Here is a 23,260-nt window from a genome sequence, read left to right as displayed (position 1 = left end):
GTATCTAAAGCAGTGCTTAGTGTATTGTTGAAATGATTTAATAATTCATCTACAGATCCTGTTTTGATAAAGCTAGCATTTGGCAACAGAGTAGTACACTTATGAATAGCAGTAGGATTTAGGCAGCAAGTTTCTATGTTCCTCTCCTGTGTGTCTGATTCTACTCCAGGCAGCTCAAATGTAATAAGGCAGTGGTAAGAAATCATCTGGTTCTGGGGTGATATTATTAAGTTGTGAATCTGTACCCCATGGGTAATAACTAGATCCAGTGTGTGATTGTGATGATGTGTGGGTCCTGACACATGCTGAGTGAAGCCTACAGACTCCAATAGGGACAAGAAACTAACACTGAGGGGGTCGTCTTTAATGTCAATATGTATGTTAAAGTCCCCCAAAATAATGAGTTTACCATGGTGTATGGCTAAGTCAGATAAGAGATCGCTAAATTCGGTCATAATACAGGAATAGGGGCCTGATGGCCTATAAACAGCTATAAGCTGAAGGTGGATTAAGCCTAAACCTGGTGAATTTCAAAAGATGTGAAGCTGTCAAATGCCTTAGTAGATAGGCGCAGGTCTGTGCGGTAGATGGTGGCTAGGCCCCCCCCACAGCCTGTTGTACGGGCCTTCTGGCATTAAGAGAAGTCAATAGGGGAGGCTTCTACTAATGGAATAGTGTCGTCTGGTCTTAACCAGGTCTCTCCAAGCCAATGAAAAATTACTGTTTTAATAGGATAACTATTCATTTTGTTTGTATAAGATTTAATTTCAGGATTATGTGATTTATTCGATGCCCCAAGGCATGGATCTACGATCGGGGTCAGGTTATGCTGGAAGTTACAGGCAGACTGCAGTGTAGGACTGCGAGGCTGCAGCCCGACCAGTGCTCTGAAGAGTCACGTTTTTATATTCTAATGAAAGAACCATTTGTTTATTGATAATACATATTTGGTGATTATACATATGATATCCATCCAAGACTTGGTCACCTGTTGCTCTTAGTACTTTCTTCAAATGTACTTAAACCAAGGAGTACAGTTTTTGAACCATTCAAGACGATTTTATTAATTTTCCTTTAAAAAAAAAAAACTGGTGGTTCAGTTAATTTGCTACAGAAATTCGATACCCTTTCAGTAATGTTGTGTAGATTGCTAAATGGAGAGTCTTTGACAGCATAAACATATTAACTGTGTAGTGGTGCACCTCAACAGCTTAACAAGCTTTCCATTTCCATTTTCAAAATAAGAAGCAGAATGTGCTCACAGGGCTCCCCAATTATTGACATTTGAGGCCAGAGGAGTAAATTGATGCACATTGAATGTCATATTTTTTTCTCCATAAAGGATCTGAACACGAATTACAAATTCTACAAGGATAAGGGCAGCAAAATGAGTATCCCGCTTATCAATTTCACTTTCTAACAATATATGCATTGGTTGCACAAGCAGAGCAAATTGAGCATTATTTAAGAAGCATCTTTCAATCACAAAGGCAACATGTTCCCTATGACCCACTGGGCTTTGGAAAGCTGTTCCTCTGCTCTATATCGGACCTCCGGATCATTTGTTTGTTGCTAATTGATTGGTTTAAGCCGCAGGTGCGTACAATCCCCCAGGAAATTATATACTAGGCTGCAATTTAGTGCGTATCCTCCACTTGTGTTGCAATCTGACCCAAAGGGCAACACCTTTGAGTTACTAACTTAATCCTGTACCAATGTTTACATATTAGATAACTTTCACCATCTGCTGTCAGAGAAACAATGCACTATGTTTGGCAAAGCACTACGCTATGTACAGAACACACTTATTCCTGGGTAGCTGCTGCCATGCTGGAACAGGCTGGCACACAAAATCAGGCACCTGCAAAACAGTTTATATGTTATTGCTCAACTGTCATAAATTGTAGAATACATGATCTCGATAAAAGCTCAGACATTTATCACACAGGGCAAGCCAGCTAAGCGATGAAAGGAACCATAACCATTTAATGTGCCTTTTCACAATTGCTGGCGCTCTGTGCCACGATCAGCCGTGTTCAGCCAGCATTAATGACACAAGGCCGCTTGTCTAGAACGGCAACATGAATTGAGCACCATCAGAGTAAACAGACAGTCGCAGTGCGCGGGCTTCTGTAGACTTTCACAATTATCCGAATTTACTTTTCTCGCTTTAATTCTGTGCTCTCTATATTATCGCTGGATCCAGGGGACTGGGGACAGTGCTGGCTCAGTACCGGTACACTGTGTGTGTGTGTGTGTGTGTGTGTGTGTGTGTGTGTGTGTGTGTGTGTGTGTGGGTGGCGGGAGGGACGTGCTGGACATCCCAGGTGCTGCTGTCTTAGACCGAGGTGGAGCCCGAGTGGTAGTCTGACGTCACCTTCTCTGTGGCACTCGTCACTTCCTTAGTTATTGTCATCATCGCCGCTGCTGGGGAAACTCTCCACTTTAAAAGCGTCATTGTCCTCACCATACCTGGAGAAATAAAATAAAACGGTTCAGAATGGTTACTGGAAATCAGGGTGTGTGCCCTGCGCTGAAACCAAACACAAGAAAGGACGAGAGTGAAAAGGAAGAAAGGGAAATAAGGAGAGAGAAACGCTCACCTGCACCACAGCTCTCCAGGGTCGACCCATAGTGAGCGCCCAACAAACCAAATGGCCCATCCCTAGCTCCATAATATCACTATCTATATCATATATGTTTGCTTATATATTGACTTAAATACGGTGTTGCTTATTTATGGTGTATGCAACTGTGTTAAAGGATTTATGCACAAAGTTTCTTCAGTTTAATCTAGTACCCCCCCCAATACCAAATGGCCCATCCCTAACTGCACAATATCACTCTATACGTTTACTTGTATTTTAACGTAGCTTATTTATGGTCTATGCAACTGTATTTAAGGATTGATACACACGTTTTCTTGTCTTTTGGCTTTGTTTTAGGATTATACTCACGTTTAATGATGCTCTGGTCACTCCACAGACTGCCTCTGTTGTCTGCTGCAAGTGGTACATTCGATTACATCTTGACGTGCGCTAGTAGCGATCGTTTCCAGTACATTTCTAAATAAAATACTACCGGAGTAAGGCTGGAGGACACAAACCGAACGCAACCGCTGGCACATTGTCAGTTGCACGCATGCGCGAAACTAGCGCACCGAATAGCGCACCGAATAGCGCACCGAGGAAAAATCTGTAGATTTAAATCGTAACAGCTGTAAAACGTAAGATAATATGCACTAGCCACACGGACTAGTTCTAGAGAATCTGTACTGACCCGCAGCGATCTGCACTAGCCATTGGCAAGTGGGCTCGCGTTAAGATCGACCCCTGTAGTAGAACAGTGTGTCTCTATGGTTACCTATGTAGAAGCCCCAGTATAGACCAGTGTGTCTCTGGTCTATTAGATGGACTGTATTATAGAGTTAGACTTATAATTGTCACATTGTGCCAAATGTTGTGTCAAACGTAGTGAGAAGTCTGTTAATTATACAGTAGTCAAGCTGGCTTGCATTAGTCAGTCACTAGTCAGTGGGAACTGTTTCTCTTTGGGTCTAGTCCAGTATGGTCCTGCCTATGACTAGTCTATTGTTGAATGGATTGTTGTTTTAATGAGGGCTCAGATTCTAGTCCAGTTGATGTTCTACTCTCAGACTTTTGATTTTAAAATTTACTTTTCACGTTGTGCCTCAGAATGCTCAGGAGTATATGAATCAGATGTGAATTGATAATGAAACAATGATTGGTAAAAATCGATGAAGATCGATGGTTCCATGTTTATGAAATGTTTTGATTCTTGAAGGCAATGTCACTCAATGCGTGTGACTTCTTAATTATAAGTATTACAGTTCAGGCCAAATGGCAGCTGGAATTTGAATACTCTGTATTTCATGTGTTTTAAGTGGTATTGTTCAAATACAGCACATTTAGAAGCCTGAATGATGCAGCAAATTGACAAAACATTGAGTGACAGTGAGTGCAAATTAAATAAGAAATAACAAAGTTTGTTACAGTTTTAAATAATACAAATTGACAATATTTTCAACAATTTTCTTTTCCTGACAATAATTTAAAATCAGGACTGGATCCAAATTGGCGGGCTAGTGCAACTTGAGAGCCACTAGTCCTGTTGGCTAGTGGGAAAAATAGTTAAGATCTACCCCTGTACTACATACATACAGGTAACCATAGAGACACACTGGTGTATACTGGGTCTACTACATAGGTAACCATGGAGACACACTGGTCTATACTGGGGCTACTACATAGGTAACCATAGAGACACACTGGTCTATACTGGGGCTACTACATAGGTAAACATAGAGACACACTGGTCTATACTGGGGCTACTATATAGGTAACTATAGAGACACACTAGTCTATACTGGGGCTACTACATAGGTAACCATGGAGACACACTGGTCTATACTTGGGCCACTTCATAGGTAACCATAGAGACACACTGCTCTATATGGGGCTACTACATAGGTAACCATAGAGACACACTGGTCTTAACTGGGGCTACTACATAGGTAACCATAGAGACACACTGGTCTATATGGGGCTACTACATAGGTAACCATAGAGACACACTAGTCTATACTGGGGCTACTACATAGGTAACCCAGGGCTCTACAGTGCGAGCGTTATGCTCGAATTTGTGAGTGAAAATAATGTTGTGCGAGTGTGAAATACAATTTGGGCGCACAGTGCATATACAATATTTGAACTCTATAAGTAAATACTACATTGACAGGATTTTGATAATAATTATATTTTACACTAATCATTATTACGTTAGAAAATGTGGGAAATGTAGTTCGGTTGTGTATTGTCGCAATTAACATTAATTAGGCAATGAAAACTACAAGAACCGTGAATGACGTTCATGACCCAGTGCTGCAGCGGTACATTTGGTACAACATCCAATCACCTACCATCTGGCGTCATTAAAACACACTTACGGATACAGTAGTACTCAGCGACAGCGGGGCTGCCAACGACTTAGCGATAAAGTTGATTAAAATCGAATAAAATCTTAAAATGTAATTAATCGTCGATTACTTGGGTCTACCTGGGGCGCAGCTACTAGAAAAAACCTTGAGAGAGGCAACAGCTACACCCGTGGAAAGTAAAGGAGCACTTTACATGGAATTTACACTGAAGAGTTTGCTGCAACATGTGCACAGGTGAACTCACACGGTGCGGGCACAATGACACAGAAAACTGAAGAGACGCACTTGAGCCGATGGCAGGATGGAGACATTCAGCTGGTACATGTCTGGACCGAAAACTTGTCCATTAAGGATGGCACAGTGGACCCGTTTAAACCACACAAGTACTCAACCTTTCTGTTACTTGAGCTACACCTAGTTTGTTTCTTACGGTGGCCCTGAAGTGCAACTGCTGAAAACATAAAACAGCAGCTGCGAGATTTGCAGTGGCTGTGAGATTTGGAAGTGCTGAAAAATAGAGCCGCTGCTGCAGCATTTTCAGAAGCAATTACGGAAAGGGAGGGTGTGTTTTAAAATATATTTGACTGATGCCATTGGACAGCAAACAAGTCACGTCGGCCGAGCTGCTTCTCCAGAAGAGTCAACAGAATCTGAGGAAGGGGCGCCAACTGCGCAGTGCGCGAAGTATTCATATTAATATTGTTGTGATCTTCTGCTCTCTCAAGGCTCCACTGTACAGCACTGTATTTAAATGTCTTGCACATTGTTACATTTGTTTTTCATTTTAGCATTAAATATGAACCATTTATGATGATGTACCACTAATTGTTTTTTCTTCTGAGTGTGACCCTAAATTTTGGACTGTGCCCCTACATTTTTTTCAATTTAGGGTAACAGTGCTCCTGAGGAAAAAAGTCAACGTAGAGCCCTGTAACCATAGAGACATGTGGTTCTAAACTGGGATTAGGTAACTATAGAAACACACTGTCCTATACTGGGGCTACTACACAGGTAACCATAGAGACACACTATTGTATACTGGTCCTACTACATAGGTAACCATGGAGACACACTGGTCTGTACTGGGCATACGAAAGAGGTAACCATAGAGACACACGGTTCTATACTGGGACCAGGTAACCATAGAAAGACACTGTCCTATACTGGGGTTACTATTTTATTTTGTAATAATTATCTGAATCTCAGCCAATGAGTTCCTCATCCACCTAACAGACACTCATACAAGACAGTGTCCTAGTCCTGCGCTCTTGTTGGGAAGGATATATCACAAGAACCATCTTAAATTACCCACTGTTCTAAAACTTACTATATAAGGACCTACCTCGCTCTCCTTGTTTGTTGGGTAGAAAGATTGTGGTGGTTTTGACTGTGTTAATATATATATATTTTAAGGATTGCTTGTGTTTTTGATTTGGACTGTTACTGAGAACCCTGATTTTGTGATTGAACCTGGACTGGCTGAGGACCCACTGCCTACTGATTTGGACAAGCACTTTCACAATGTCAGAGAAGCCTCTGGTGTTTGATCACTTTGTAAACTTAAGTGATGGTAACAAAGAAGGAAACCTGGACCCCACCGGACCTCACTTTCGCAGCCCCCCAGCCCCCCCGGACCTCACTTCATCAGCATCAGGTCTATACTGGGGCTACTACATAGGTAACCATAGAGAGACACCATTCTGTACTGGGGCTTCTACATAGGTAACCATATGTAACGAGGAGTTTGTAAATGTCCTGCTGTTGTAGGGGTTCTAAGCTAGATATCTTGGATGGATGAGAAACTAAAGGATCTAAGTCCGCGCCCCCAACACAGTTCGTCCCTATACCCCCCAAATTTGAGGTATGTGCCCATCCTTTTTTTTACATACCGAAGTATAGCTGTGACCTAATTTGGCAAAGTAGGGTTCAAGATTTAAATTCACAATGGCTACCTGAACTAACAGTAATGGGGCACACAAAAAGTAAACAGAGAGGATAACTAAACTATTCCTACCCTCCCGAATCTTACAGGACAGACGAGACACCCCTACACCAAGATACTTATACAATAGAAAAACTATGGTCATGCTATGCTTCAAAGAAAGAAAATGCTATTGCTGCTTACTTGCGTTTTTCCCTTTTTACCTTCTCTGATCACAATGCTTTTTGACAAAAACTCAGGTGCAGGTGCACCCTGCGCTATCCTTTGCCCGAGTTTGGCCAGGAAATCTCACTGTAGTCATCTTAGTTCAACACGGGCAGTCATTAACTGCGTGTCACACGGGTCCAGTTCACTTTGCACCTAGAACAGTCTCTTCTAAAAAAAAACTTGAAAAGAAACACAATTGCAGGCCAGTGTTCAGAAACAAAGTTCATTGTTTTCATATAAAAAACATGTTTATTTCCTCTGCACACTACACAGCTCCAATTAGCACACTCAACTAATCATGGCGACTACTCTTCCCGAACTACAGCCCACCCTTTTTCTCGAGAAAGCTACATTCCGATTGGACAGCAGGTTAGGCGATTCAGTAATTCAGTTGGTTTGCGAAGCCATCCATTACATTAGACCTCTCTGGTGTTCTTAATGTAACAATACCATATTCTGAACAAAGTAGTATCCCTTACAGTATCCCCCCTGTTGAAAACCTGCTGAATTAATACAGGTTATATATCAAAACATTCCAGGCAATTTCAGGATACCTTTTAAGGGGTCTGTGATCTATAATGTCAAAACACTGCATATTTTTTGTAAATACCCTTCTATTAAGCTTACTGGAAGTGTACCCTTGTTATGTCTCTGGGAGCATCTCACAACAGGGGAATCCTCCCTCTCTAGCTCTAGATCATCCAAGGGTTCTGGTTCCTGCCCATCTAGAATTCCCTCTGGTTCTAGAATATTTTCCATCTGTGTTTTTGTGACTACACACAGAGACGCACTGTTCTGTACTGGGGCTTCTATATAGCTAACCATAGAGACACACTGGTCTATACTGGGGCTTCTACATAGGTAACCATTAGTAATATTACGTATTAGTCCTTCTATTCCCTGGAAGATAGCACTTCACAGCATTTTATCATGCTTCTTGTGTTACTAATACTTGTATTATTGATTGATTTCCCCCTTGCTCCCTTTCCCGTAACCCTTGACTGTGACCTTACATCTTGACAGCACTTAGCTTTTACGTTCCAGGATGTATGACCTCACTTACTGTACTTTCCTGTGTAAATTGGAAGTTGTAAAATGTATTATAGTTTGAATTGCTTTGTACAATGTAAATTTGTATTTGTAATATTTGATGCCTTGTACTTAACTGTATTCTTGCAATTTGTATAGCACTTATGTTATAAGTCGCCCTGGATAAGGGCATCTGCCAAGAAATAATAATAATAATAATAATAATAATAATAATAATAATAATAATAATAATAATAGCCATAGAGACACACTGGTCTGTACTGGGACAAGGTAACCATAGAGACACTGGTCTATACTGAACTGATGCTGATCTTGAAATGTACCCCGTGATGAGGTGTGTGTGATGGTAAAGCAGTAGCTCTTTTGGAGTATCAGGGCTCATAGTGTTGCATTTTTGCGGAGTTCTTCAAGACAGGTTTGTATTTCACTATCATGTTTACTTTAAATAGCTCAGAGAAATGTCCTTTATGTAGAGCTTCTCTGAGACCCCTGATTGGCATTCACTGCTTTGTGCAGTACATCAGAATGTCAGTCACAGCTTTAATCACAATTCCTCTCAAATAAGCCTTCCTGGAATCCCGATTTAACAGATTAAAAATGTTTCTGTGTGGCTTTGTCTGTAACCTTCGGATGGACAGTACCAATTGCTTGCTTCATGTTTTGAACGGCTCTGATTCAAATGCTTCCAATCTTTAAAACCATTTTTAGTGAACATTTCTTCAGTGTGGGAATCAGAACAAATGCCTGCATATCTACAGATAATTGCATTTCTGGCTATGCTGTATTCCATCCAGCGATACTTCTCATACCACCACTGTGATGAAAAACTTTGGGATTTAACACAAATTAAAGCAAATGCCTGCAATTTTGGCCATGTAGGTGACTCATCTATTCCTTATAAATCCGAGGGACAGTTAAATGTTTCCTTACCGAATTCAACACTGGCCTGTGGATGCAAAGCAGTGCTTATATTGGTTTCTTCTGATGCAGTTGGTGATTTATCAGGTTGTGTAATGTGCTGTTCTGATAGTTCTCTTCTCGTCTTTTGAAATAATTCAACAAATAATTTTGTTTCACCATTTGTAGGAACTCTGTTCACAACTACATTTGTTCAGTTGTCATGGTGTGATGAACTACGTAAAAAAACATTTACCACAGCCAGTTATAACCTGCTTGTGCATAACTTAGCCAAAATGTAACCATTAGACTTGAAATGAACCAGCCCCCATGCTTTGGAATAAAGCCTGTGATTTGCTGAAACACGTTATTGCTTCAGAATCTTGTATTTATAATGTTTTTTTAACACGCTTGAGAAATTTTACACTCTCTGATTGGGTGGACCTGAGAGGTAAGTAGGTGGGCCATGGCCCACCCAGGCCCACCCAGGCCCACCCATGGCTACGCTCCTGTTGTGGCCCAGGTGCTTATTTGACACCCAGACTTACGGCCCACTGATTAATTTAGGTTAACGTTGTAGCTCCCCTGTCTGGGGATACAGTGGAATTGTTGCCTTTATTAAAGAGTCTAAAGACGGCTGTCCGGTTCTGAACTTGTACCTGAAGTATTGCGTAGTATAAGTATCGCCTGTCTTCAAAGCATGCAGGGAAAAAGTACAATGACTCGAGATCGTCACCCTTGAACTCCCTCACTACTTTTGTTCTCTGAAAGTAGCTGATAGAAACTTGCACACAACTAGTTATTCAGAGATAACATTACCACTTTAAACGATTTCTGAATTGGGCTATAGTGGCTGTTATAATGGGGTTTTAGATTTCCTAAACATTGACTGGGAAAGCCCAGTTGAGACTACAGAAGCAGAAGTAGAAATGCTTTAGAGGGCAAACGACTGCTTTCTACCTCAATTAGTCAGGGAACCAACCAGAGAGAGCACATGCTAGTTGATATTTTCAAACGACCAATGGTGAACTGCGGTCACAATATGGTTAGCTTTGAGGCATACTTTCACAAAACAAGGACCTACACTCAGTTGAGCCACTTACTAAAAATGAAGCCACATTTCTTCAAATCATAAATGTAACCACTTCACTGTAAAAATTATTTGTTGACGCAACGTGACTTAGTCAAGTCATCTTGTTGCTTTGACTCAGTTTAGCAAACATGAAGTGTTAAGTTTACTCACTGTTGAAATAACATGCAGTAAATTGAGCCAACGTACTCTATCAATTAATAAGCATTTAGAATTTTTAGTTAAGTCAACTGAAAAACATATTAATTGAACTTAATTTTTCAAGTTTTCACAACTATAAACCAAGTCTAATTGACAAAATAGTCATTCTTCCTCAACTTTCATTACTTACAGTGAGGGAAAAAAGTATTTGATCCCCTACTGATTTTGTACGTTTGCCCACTGACAAAGAAATGATCAGTCTATAATTTTAATGTTAGGTGTATTTTAACAGTGAGAGACAGAATAACAACAAAAAAATCCAGAAAAACGCATTTCAAAAAAGTTATAAATTGATTTGCATGTTAATGAGGGAAATAAGTATTTGATCTCCTATCAATCAGCAAGATTTCTGGCTCCGAGGTGTCTTTTATACAGGTAACGAGCTGACATTAGGAGCGCTCCTAATCTCAGCTCGTTACCTGTATAAAAGACACCTGTCCACAGAAGCAATCAATCAATCAGATTCCAAACTCTCCACCATGGCCAAGACCAAAGAGCTGTCCAAGGCTGTCAGGGACAAGATTGTAGACCTACACAAGGCTGGAATGGGCTACAAGACCATCGCCAAGCAGCTTGGTGAGAAGGTGACAACAGTTGGTGCGATTATTCGCAAATGGAAGAAACACAAAATAACTGTCAGTCTCACTCGTTCTGGGGCTCCATGCAAGATCTCACCTTGTGGAGTTTCAATGATCATGAGAACGGTGAGGAATCAGCCCAGAACTACACGGGAGGATCTTGTTAATGATCTCAAGGCAGCTGGGACCATAGTCACCAAGAAAACAATTGGTAACACACTACGCCATGAAGGACTGAAATCCTGCAGCGCCCGCAAGGTCCCCCTTCTCAAGAAAGCACATGTACAGGCCCGTCTTAAGTTTGCCAATGAACATCTGAATGATTCAGAGGAGAACTGGGTGAAAGTGTTGTGGTCAGATGAGACCAAAATCGAGCTCTTTGGCATCAACTCAACTCGCCGTGTTTGGAGGAGGAGGAATGCTGCCTATGACCCCAAGAACACCATCCCCACCATCAAACATGGAGGTGGAAACATTATGCTTTGGGGGTGTTTTTCTGCTAAGGGGACAGGACAACTGCACCGCATCAAAGGGACGATGGACGGGGCCATGTACCGTCAAATCTTGGGTGAGAACCTCCTTCCCTCAGCCAGGGCATTGAAAATGGGTCGTGGATGGGTATTCCAGCATGACAATGACCCAAAACACACAGGAGTGGCTCAAAAAGAAGCACATTAAGGTCCAGGAGTGGCCTAGCCAGTTCTCCAGATCTTAATCCCATAGAAAATCTGTGGTGGGAGCTGAAGGTTCGAGTTACCAAACGTCAGCCTCGAACCCTTAATGACTTGGAGAGGATCTGCAAAGAGGAGTGGGACAAAATCCCTCCTGAGATGTGTGCAAACCTGGTGGCCAACTACAAGAAACGTCTGACCTCTGTGATTGCCAACAAGGGTTTTGCCACCAAGTACTAAGTCGAAGGGGTCAAATACTTATTTCCCTCATTAACATGCAAATCAATTTATAACTTTTGAAATGCATTTTTCTGGATTTTCTTGTTGTTATTCTGTCTCTCACTGCTAAAATACACCTACCATTAAAACTATAGACTGATCATTTAATTGTCAGTGGGCAAACGTACAAAATCAGCAGGGGATCAAATACTTTTTTCCCCCACTGTACTTATTAATTTCATTATTTGCAATCCACAAAGTCCATCTATAATCATTCAAACGCGGGCTACTTCATCTTTTCTTGCATGATCAGCAACTTTATCCCATGCTAATTAATACAAAAAATGTCTCAACTCCGGTAAAGTAGTATGTCATCATGACGTGATGGTTTTGGCACATGCGCATTAAACAAAACGTTCATAGAACATATGTTTTGTGGTTACCTGAACACGTTATTTAAAGTTTTACAATTCTGTTCAAGTTGAGGTTGTTGTGACTCATCTTATTGTGTGGTGAGACACTGCAATTTCACAGAACATGATTTTACTTGTCCAATTTCCAAAACGAGCTCTCTTCAATCTCCGTTTCAAATCCATGTTGATTTGCGGGTAATCACTGTATCCACTCAATCTTACTACAGTTGTAAGAAAACACCTGTAATGCTGTACAATGCATGTGTTTTTCAAGCACATGAAAGATTGTAGACAGGTAGAGATCGCCACTTGAGTGCCAGACTGACTCTATTGTAAAGGGAAGGCAGGATTATGTGTTATATTTGATTTATTATGTATTTAAATGACCAGTCAAAATAACCCGATTTTGGCTATTCTAGGTAAATGTGTTTATAACTTATTTATTTTCGTGTTTATGCAGCTAAAACGCTGTAGGCATGTTTAATACATATAGTTAGGAATAGTCACGAATGGGTATATGCGCAGTGTATTTTGGAACACAGTATAATTCAAATTTGAATAACCAAAACGGTCAAATTGACCGGCTCTGCGCTTGTAGTGTTAAATGTGGGTGTCATATCGTGGGCCGCACTTCCATGTGTGACGGGCCGCAGGTCGAGAACCACTGCCCTATTCAGAACAGGTTGGTCAGATAGGACCAGAACCAGTGCAGACCCAAAGAACAGAGGACGAGCGTTAGGCAGACAAACCCCAGGGCCCCAGGGCCACAGGTTAGTGCTTTCCTGGAGGTCTTTAGCTCCCCTGTATAATGGACCATTCCAGAGAGATTCCCCTTTGCAGTCAATATCATCAGCTCAGCAGTTTGCCAATACAGATCCCTGGGGAGGTGGGGGCTCAAATCCAGGACCAGGGTTAGCCACCCCTAGCATAAAGCAAAACATTACATGTGTTTAAATGGTTGAAGTCAATACAATGGTTAATGAATTGATGTATTTATTGAGGTGGCTGTGACAGAGCAGCTATAGAGACTATTGCACTCCTTCACAGCAGCATCTCTGTTGCTTATATTAAGTTATACTAAGGTATGCTGAGCTGACGATATTGAGGTTTTTACTAAAGAAAAAACAGATAACATGCCACAGGTTAACAACCAGTCCAGTCAAACCCTAAGAGAGATCAGGATAAATGAGGAGGAGGTAGTAAAGGGACTAGCAGAATTAAAAACAAACAAATCACCTGGGCCAGATGGTATATTTCCAACAGTACGTAAAGAAATTATGGAAATGATTGTATTAATTATTTCTAAATAGCACTGGTTTCACTGTTTGTGAATGTTTTGATGGTTTTTTTATTTGTCAAATGCATTGACCGTTATTGTTTAAATGCATCAGATTGTTTTGATAGTTTTTTTTTGTTTGTTGTTTTTTACATTTCAGTTATTTTGACAATTTTTTCACCATTGCATAAATTAAATAGTCTAAAATGTGCTTTTTATTATTTTGTCTTGCTTTTCAAAGAAAAAATCAATTACAAAACTACAATTAAAAAATATATATTTAAGACTGAACATTAAACACTGTGCCAACAAAGCACAATAAATAAAATAAAATAAAATAGATACATTTATATCTGGCCATCTTTGAGCCCCCCTTCTTGAATAGCCTACTGTGAAAGCCGGACACAAATAACGGGGAGAGAGAGAGGGAGAGTCTCCGGTTTCGGTTGTGTCCGGGCTTTATTGAGTTCAGGTATGTCAAAAAAGGGCGGAGATACAAAACAAAAACAAAATCAAAAGCAAAAGCAAAAGCAAAAAGTGTCCACAATCGGGGTGCTCCGGGCAGACAGGGGTAATAGACTCAGTCCACCTTCTTGTCGGTTAGCTGCTTCCGTCGGGGAGGGAGAGGGATTAAATAAACAGGGCACAGCCCACTTTATAGCGAGACACTCCTTTTCAATGGTGCTATATTTACGCTCCTGGGCGATAATTGTTTGCTTAGATAGAGGACGGGGTGTTCCTGACCCCCAACACTCTGGGACAGGACCGCGCCCACTCCAACTTCTGAGGCGTCGGTCTGTAGAATGAAAGGGAGAGAGAAGTCAAGGCATTTAAAAAAAGGGTGTTGGCAGAGGCGGTCCTTAATCGCCTGGAAAGCCACCTGGCACTGCTCCGTCCACTGGACCGTATCTGGAGCACCTTTTCGCGTCAGTTCGGTCAGGGGGTAAGCCAGGGTGGCAAAGTCCGGCAGAAACTGGCGATAATACCCGGAAAACCCCCAAAACTGCCGAACTTCCTTTTTGGACTTAGGAGGCGGACAGGAGGCAATAGCGGTCACTTTGTCAATGACTGGCCGTACCTGCCCCCCTCCTAAGAGGTACCCCAGATACTTGGTCTCCCTCCTCCCAACTGTTCACTTGCCCGGGTTTTCCGTGAGCAGCGCCCAGCCGATCCAGCAACTCATCCACACGGGGCATCGGATAGGCATCAAACCTAGACACTGCATTGAGCTCCCTATAATCAACGCAGAATCTAGTGCTGCCGTCAGGCTTTGGCACCAAGACTATAGGGCTACACCATTCCGATTGTGACTTTTCAATGACTCCCAGCTCCAACATCTTCTGCACCTCTTCATTGACAGCCTACTTTTTGTAATAAGGGGTGCGATAGGGTTTGACACGCACGCAGGTGTCCAGTGCCGTGTGGATGTGGTGTTCAATGAGAGGTGTGAGCCCGGGTCGGTGAGAAAAGACATGCTGGAAGTGGCACAATAAAGAGCGAACCTGCTGTTTCTGGGCGTTTGTTAAATGGGCGTTTGTTAAATTGAGTTCAGTGCGAACCTCAGAAACAGCGGCTTCAGACTCTTTGTTGTGGGGGGAACTAGAAGCACCCAATGCTTCCTCCTCTCGCCACTTCTTCAGCATGTTCAGATGATAGATCTGCTTTTCCCACCGACGATCCGGGCGACACACCTCATAATCAACATCCCCTAAGCGGCGTGTGACCACAAAGGGTTCCTACCACTTAGCCAGCAGTTTAGATGTTGAATTTGGGAATAACACCAGTACCTTGTCCTTGGGTGAACGATCGTAACCGGGCTCTCCTGTTGTACATGCGCTGTTGTCGCTCCTGGGCCTGTAAGAGATGCGACTGTGCAAGTTTCCCCAGTGCCGATAGCCGATCTCTCAGGTGCAGGATGTGCTGTACCATAGAGGTCTGGGAGGGGGCGGTCGCCTCCCAGTCCTCCTTTATTAAGTCGAGGATGCCCCTCAGCCGCCTCCCGTACAGCAGCTCGAAGGGAGAGAAGCCGGTGGACATCTGGGGCACCTCGCGTACAGCGAACAGCAGGGGTGGCAATAACTTGTCCCAGTCCCGAGCGTCTGTGCTCACAAACTTACAGATCATGTTCTTTAGGGTTTTATTAAAGCGCTCCACTAGGGCGTCTGTCTGGGGATGATAGATTGAGGTCCTGATGGACTTTATCCCCAGCAGCCTACAGAGGTCTCGCATCACGCTTGACATGAATGGAGAGCCCTGATCTGTCAGGATTTCCTTTGGGATCCCCACCCGAGTGAAGACCTTAAACAGCTCCTCGGCGATCCTAGTCGCTGACATTGTCCGTAGATGAATTGCCTCCAGGTACCGAGTGGCATAGTCTACTATGACCAGCACAAATTGATACCCCGGGGAGCTTTTCTCCAACGGACCAATCAAATCCATCCCAATGCGCTCAAATGTTATCTCCATGAGAGGCAGCGGTACCAGCGGAGCCCGCGGTACTGCACTGGCATTGGTCTTCTGGCACTCCGGACAGGCAGCACACCATCTTTCTACCACCTTTTTGATGCCTGGCCAGAAGAATCGGTCCATTATCCGGCTTAAGGTCTTGTCACGACCCAGGTGACCTGCCCCAGCCAAATCAGATGAGAGCCTATGATCCTTAATATTAGATAGATAGTTTTCACTAGCGAGCACCCGGCCGGGCGATGTCCAGGCTGCCCGCAACGCCGGCACATCACCGTGGTTTTTCCAGGGGACCGCACACTGCCGGGAGAGAGAGAAAAAGAAGGAGCTAAGGAGACAGATTTGTTTTTGGGACGGGCAAGGCAAGAAGGGGAAGTGGGTTGGGGAGAAACATGTTTAGGTGTGGTGTTTGGCAACGTGCTGGTATCCAGGACAGTCGGGGTCTTGGGAACGGAAGGGAGGGTGCCTGCCATCGGGCATCAGAAGGTGGCATCGTCCCAGGCAATGATGGTTCTGTGCCAGCCTGGAGGCCTCCTCCAGGTCTTCGGGTTGGACGTGAGGACGTGGGAGATGGCAGATGAACTGCTCCAAGGCCACCAGGTCGGCAACTTCCGTGGCGGAGTGCTCCTCCGGCTTGAGCCAGCGGTGGCAGGCGCCGGAAGCCAGGTTCAAACCGGAGGCTTCTGAGCTTTCAGCGCTGGCCGTCTGACGGATGGATGGAGGCGTGTGTTCAAATCCCACTTCTAAAACACTGATTTATAACATCACCAATGCTAGGAATTACAAAAGTGTTCTTTTCACACTTGTGTGTAATGCATTTTGCAGCCATATTACATAAACATGAGCAAATGCCTGGCAGATAGATTGCTTTTGCTGGCCGGTTAGCTCAGTTGGTTACAGCGTGGTACTAATAACGCCAAGATCTTGGGGTCGATCCCCACATCAGCCAATGCCAATCCAAGGTGCTCGTTCGTCCAGTAAGAGTCATGTTTTTTGCAAGTTATAGATGAAACTCCCTGAAGGCAAGCGTAGTAGTGCACTTAAGCAGTGGTAGGATCCACAAGACTTCATCAAGCCGTGTCAAAGTCGCCCATCTACATGCACACGGGAAAATGTCCTTTCTCTGCTTTGCTTTTCTCAGAACACTTCATTTGCATTCTGTCCTCTGATTGTTTCAACTCGTGGGCTCCTGCCAAATCCTAATTACACAGACTTGGAGAGGGAATCAAAGCCAATGGCTTCAAGAATCAACGCAAGTTTCATGAATGGCACATCTAAGCCATGTTGCCAACCAGACATTTAGCTGTTGGTCACCTCGACTCGGTTTCATAAGTGTTGAAAGTCACGGAATCCAGCAATTCTGGCATATCGATCTTTACAGTTAGGAAGCCTAAGCGGTTGTGAATCAATGTCTCCATTTTTGGTGCAAATGAAAGTGACAGCAGGTGCACCGGAGAGAGGCAACAGCAAGACAACCCCAAAAAGGGAATGGTTTTGCAGGTGGTGGCCACAGACGATTGCTCTCTCCTTATCCTTCCCGACTGATTCTTCTCTAGTTTTGCCATTTGCTAGTGTCCTTGTCACTACTGGTATTATGAGGCGCTCCCTGCAGCCCATTCAGGTTGCACAGGTAGTCCAGCTCCTCCAGTATGGCACATCCATACGTGGCGCTTGAAGAAAGTTTGCTGTGTCTCCCAGTACAGTCTCAAAAGCATGAAGGGGGGAGAGTTACGAATTTTGCAATGTACGGTGAAAATTTTGAGGTTTCCTAGACTTCGATCACGGAGATCCGATGTGTGATTTAAGTGTCCCCGCAGTTTTCTTGAGCACTATATAATCTCCCGGTGGACACGTGCATCCTGTCAGAATGGCCGAGTGGTCTAAGGCGCCAGACTCAAGGTGTTGTTCCCTCGAAGAGTATAGAAGGGTTTTCTGGTCTCCTGATGGAGGCGTGGGTTTAAATCCTACTTCTGACAGATTGATTTATAGCATCAGCAATGCTAGGAATTGCAACAGTGTTCTTTTCACACTTGTGTTTAATGCATTTTGCAGCCATTTTACATAAACATGAGCAAATGCCTGGCAGAGAGATTGCTTTTGCTGGCTGGTTAGCTTAGTTGGTTAGAGCATGGCGTTAATAACTACAAGGTCTTGGGTTCGATCCTCACATCAAGCAAGGCCAATCCAAGGTGCTCGTCTGTCTAATACGAGTCCTATTATTTGAAAGTTATAGACGACACTCCCTGAAGGCAAGCGGAGTAGTGCACTTAAGCAGTGGTAGGATCCACAAGACTTCATCAAGCCGTGTCAAAGTCGGCCATCTACATGCACACGGGAAAATGTCCTTTCTCTGCTTTGCTTTTCTCAGAACACTTCATTTGCATTCAGGCATATCAATCTTTACAGTTAGGAAGCCTAAGCGGTTGTGAATCACTGTCTCCATTTTTGGTGCAAATGAAAGTGACAGCAGGTGCACCGGAGAGAGGCAACAGCAAGACAACCCCAAAAAGGGAATGGTTTTGCAGGTGGTGGCCACAGACGATTGCTCTCTCCTTATCCTTCCCGACTGATTCTTCTCTAGTTTTGCCATTTGCTAGTGTCCTTGTCACTACTGGTATTATGAGGCGCTCCCTGCAGCCCATTCAGGTTGCACAGGTAGTCCAGCTCCTCCAGTATGGCACATCCATACGTGCCGTCTGACGATTGCTCTCTCCTTATCCTTCCTGACTGATTCTAATCTCGTTTTGCCTTTTGCTAGTGTCCTTGTCACTACTGGTAATATGAGGCGCTCCCTGCAGCCCATTCAGGTTGCACAGGTAGTCCAGCTCCTCCAGTATGGCACATCCATAAGTGGCGCTTGAAGAAAGTTTTCTGTGTCTCACAGTACAGTCTCAAAAGCATGAAGGTGGGAGAGTTACGAATTTTGCAATGTACGGTGAAGATTTTGAGGTTTCCTAGACTTCGATCACGGAGATCCGATGTGTGATTTAAGTGTCCCCGCAGTTTTCTTGAGCACTATATAATCTCCCGGTGGACGTGTACATCCTGTCAGAATGGCCGAGTGGTCTAAGGCGCCAGACTCAAGGTGTTGTTCCCTCGAAGAGTGTAGAAGGGTCTTCTGGTCTCCTGATGGAGGCGTGGGTTCAAATCCCACTTCTGACAGATTGATTTATAGCATCACCAATGCTAGGAATTGCAACAGTGTTCTTTTCACACTTGTGTGTAATGCATTTTGCAGCCATTTTACATAAACATGAGCAAATGTCTGGCAGAAAGATTGCTTTTGCTGGCTGGTTCGCTCAGTTGGTTAGAGCATGGCGTTAATAATTAGAAGGTGTTGGGTTTGATCCTCACATCGACCAAGGCCAATCCAAGGTGCTCGTCTGTCTAGTACGAGTCCTATTTTTTGAAAGTTATAGACGACACTCCCTGAAGGCAAGCGTAGTAGTGCACTTATGCAGTGGTAGGATCCACAAGACTTCATCAAGCCGTGTCAAAGTCGGCCATCTACATGCACACGGGAAAATGTCCTTTCTCTGCTTTGCTTTTCTCAGAACACTTCATTTGCATTCTGTCCTCTGATTGTTTCAACTCGTGGGCTCCTGCCAATTCTTAATTACACAGACTTGGAGAGGGAAGCAAAGCCAATGGCTTCAATAATCAACGCAAGTTTCATGAATGGCACATCTAAGCCATGTTGCCAACCAAACATTTAGCTTTTCGTCACCTCGACTCGGTTTCATAAGTGTTGAAAGTCACGGAATCCTGCAATTCTGTGGCCTTATTCTCAAGGCTATCTTCTATAATACACCTCTCAAAAAAATAAGGGAACAAGTAATCATCACAGCATAACACCAAGTCAGATACACTTCAGGCATATCAATCTTTACAGTTAGGAAGCCTAAGCGGTTGTGAATCACTGTCTCCACTTTTGGTGCAAATGAAAGTGACAGCAGGTGCACCGGAGAGAGGCAACAGCAAGACAACCCCAAAAAGGGAATGGTTTTGCAGGTGGTGGCCACAGACGATTGCTCTCTCCTTATCCTTCCCGACTGATTCTTCTCTCGTTTTGCCTTTTGCTAGTGTCCTTGTCACTACTGGTAATATGAGGCGCTCCCTGCAGTCCATTCAGATTGCACAGGTAGTCCAGCTCCTCCAGTATGGCACATCCATACGTGCCGTCTGACGATTGCTCTCTCCTTATCCTTCCTGACTGATTCTTCTCTCGTTTTGCCTTTTGCTAGTGTCCTTGTCACTACTGGTAATATGAGGCGCTCCCTGCAGCCCATTCAGGTTGCACAGGTAGTCCAGCTCCTCCAGTATGGCACATCCATACGTGGCGCTTGAAGAAAGTTTGCTGTGTCTCCCAGTACAGTCTCAAAAACATGAAGGTGGGAGAGTTAAGAATTTTGCAATGTACGGTGAAGATTTTGAGGTTTCCTAGACTTCGATCACGGAGATCCGATGTGTGATTTAAGTGTCCCCGCAGTTTTCTTGAGCACTATTTAATCTCCCGGTGGACATGTACATCCTGTCAGAATGGCCGAGTGGTCTAAGGCGCCAGACTCAAGGTGTTGTTCCCTCGAAGAGTGTAGAAGGGTTTTCTGGTCTCCTGATGGAGGCGTGGGTTCAAATCCCACTTCTGACAGATTGATTTATAGCATCAGCAATGCTAGGAATTGCAACAGTGTTCTTTTCACACTTGTGTGTAATGCATTTTGCAGCCATTTTACATAAACATGAGCAAATATCTGGCAGAAAGATTGCTTTTGCTGGCTGGTTAGCTAAGTTGGTTAGAGCATGGCGTTAATAACTACAAGCTCTTGGGTTCGATCCTCACATTGACCAAGGCCAATCCAAGGTGCTCGTCTGTCTAGTACGAGTCCTATTTTTTGAAAGTTGTAGACGACACTCCCTGAAGGCAAGCGTAGTAGTGCACTTAAGCAGTGGTAGGATCCACAAGACTTCATCAAGCCGTGTCAAAGTCGGCCATCTACATGCACACGGGAAAATGTCCTTTCTCTGCTTTGCTTTTCTCAGAACACTTCATTTGCCTTCTGTCCTCTGATTGTTTCAACTCATGGGCTCCTGCCAATTCCTTATTACACAGAATTTGAGAGGGAAGCAAAGCCAATGGCTTCAATAATCAATGCAAGTTTCATGAATGGCACATCTAAGCCATGTTGCCAACCAAACATTTAGCTTTTCGTCACCTCGACTCGGTTTCATAAGTGTTGAAAATCACGGAATCCTGCAATTCTGTGGCCTCATTCTCAAGGCTATCTTCTATAATACACCACTCAAAAAAATAAGGGAACAAGTAATCATCACAGCATAACACCAAGTCAGATACACTTCAGGCATATCAATCTTTACAGTTAGGAAGCCTAAGCGGTTGTGAATCACTGTCTCCATTTTTGGTGCAAATGAAAGTGACAGCAGGTGCACCGGAGAGAGGCAACAGCAAGACAACCCCAAAAAGGGAATGGTTTTGCAGGTGGTGGCCACAGACGATTGCTCTCTCCTTATCCTTCCCGACTGATTCTTCTCTCGTTTTGCCTTTTGCTAGTGTCCTTGTCACTACTGGTATTATGAGGCGCTCCCTGCAGCCCATTCAGGTTGCACAGATAGTCCAGCTCCTCCAGTATGGCACATCCATACGTGCCGTCTGACGATTGCTCTCTCCTTATCCTTCCTGACTGATTCTTCTCTCGTTTTGCCTTTTGCTAGTGTCCTTGTCACTACTGGTAATATGAGGCGCTCCCTGCAGCCCATTCAGGTTGCACAGGTAGTCCGGCTCCTCCAGTATGGCACATCCATACGTGGCGCTTGAAGAAAGTTTGCTGTGTCTCCCAGTACAGTCTCAAAAGCATGAAGGTGGGAGAGTTACGAATTTTGCAATGTACGGTGAAGATTTTGAGGTTTCCTAGACTTCGATCACAGAGATCCGATGTGTGATTTAAGTGTCCCCGCAGTTTTCTTCAGCACTATTTAATCTCCCGGTGGACATGTACCTCCTGTCAGAATGGCCGAGTGGTCTAAGGTGCCAGACTCATGGTGTTGTTCCCTCGAAGAGTGTAGAAGGGTTTTCTGGTCTCCTGATGGAGGTGTGGGTTCAAATCCCACTTCTGACAGATTGATTTATAGCATCACCAATGCTAGGAATTGCAAAAGTTTTCTTTTCACACTTGTGTGTAATGCATTTTGCAGCCATTTTACATAAACATGAGCAAATGTCTGGCAGAGAGATTGCTTTTGCTCGCTGGTTAGCTCAGTTGGTTAGAGCATGGCGTTAATAACTACAAGGTCTTGGGTTCGGTCCTCACATCGACCAAGGCCAATCCAAGGTGCTTGTCTGGCAGAGAGATTGCTTTTGCTCGCTGGTTAGCTCAGTTGGTTAGAGCATGGCGTTAATAACTACAAGGTCTTGGGTTCGGTCCTCACATCGACCAAGGCCAATCCAAGGTGCTTGTCTGCCTAGTACGAGTCCTACTTTTTAAAAGTTATAGACGACACTCCCTGAAGGCAAGCGTAGTAGTGCACTTAAGCAGTGGTAGGATCCACAAGACTTCATCAAGCCGTGTCAAAGTCGGCCATCTACATGCACACGGGAAAATGTCCTTTCTCTGCTTTGCTTTTCTCAGAACACTTCATTTGCATTCAGGCATATCAATCTTTACAGTTAGGAAGCCTAAGCGGTTGTGAATCAATGTCTCCATTTTTGGTGCAAATGAAAGTGACAGCAGGTGCACCGGAGAGAGGCAACAGCAAGACAACCCCAAAAAGGGAATGGTTTTGCAGGTGGTGGCCACAGACGATTGCTCTCTCCTTATCCTTCCCGACTGATTCTTCTCTAGTTTTGCCATTTGCTAGTGTCCTTGTCACTACTGGTATTATGAGGCGCTCCCTGCAGCCCATTCAGGTTGCACAGGTAGTCCAGCTCCTCCAGTATGGCACATCCATACGTGCCGTCTGACGATTGCTCTCTCCTTATCCTTCCTGACTGATTCTTCTCTCGTTTTGCCTTTTGCTAGTGTCCTTGTCACTACTGGTAATATGAGGCGCTCCCTGCAGCCCATTCAGGTTGCACAGGTAGTCCAGCTCCTCCAGTATGGCACATCCATACGTGGCGCTTGAAGAAAGTTTGCTGTGTCTCCCAGTACAGTCTCAAAAGCATGAAGGTGGGAGAGTTATGAATTTTGCAATGTACGGTGAAGATTTTGAGGTTTCCTAGACTTCGATCACGGAGATCCGATGTGTGATTTAAGTGTCTCCGCAGTTTTCTTGAGCACTATA

At 43.8% G+C, this 23,260-nt stretch overlaps 4 non-coding genes across 4 annotated transcripts; all 4 read left to right on the top strand.

Moving 5' to 3' along the window:
* Positions 1–17,825: 17,825 nt before the first annotated feature.
* trnal-caa (transfer RNA leucine (anticodon CAA)) lies at positions 17,826–17,940 on the top strand. Its single transcript has 2 exons — positions 17,826–17,863; positions 17,895–17,940. It is a non-coding gene; the product is annotated as a tRNA-Leu (tRNA).
* A 1,071-nt stretch (positions 17,941–19,011) lies between these two features.
* Positions 19,012–19,126, top strand: trnal-caa (transfer RNA leucine (anticodon CAA)). Its single transcript has 2 exons — positions 19,012–19,049; positions 19,081–19,126. It is a non-coding gene; the product is annotated as a tRNA-Leu (tRNA).
* Positions 19,127–20,497: 1,371 nt separating this feature from the next.
* On the top strand, positions 20,498–20,612 carry trnal-caa (transfer RNA leucine (anticodon CAA)). Its single transcript has 2 exons — positions 20,498–20,535; positions 20,567–20,612. It is a non-coding gene; the product is annotated as a tRNA-Leu (tRNA).
* Positions 20,613–21,983: 1,371 nt separating this feature from the next.
* On the top strand, positions 21,984–22,098 carry trnam-cau (transfer RNA methionine (anticodon CAU)). Its single transcript has 2 exons — positions 21,984–22,021; positions 22,053–22,098. It is a non-coding gene; the product is annotated as a tRNA-Met (tRNA).
* Positions 22,099–23,260: the final 1,162 nt, after the last annotated feature.

Source organism: Amia ocellicauda, unplaced genomic scaffold, assembly GCF_036373705.1.
Source record: "Amia ocellicauda isolate fAmiCal2 unplaced genomic scaffold, fAmiCal2.hap1 HAP1_SCAFFOLD_134, whole genome shotgun sequence".
Lineage (NCBI taxonomy): Eukaryota > Metazoa > Chordata > Actinopteri > Amiiformes > Amiidae > Amia > Amia ocellicauda.
Note: the sequence above shows the minus strand (reverse complement) of the source record. Positions and strands in the feature narration are given on the sequence as shown.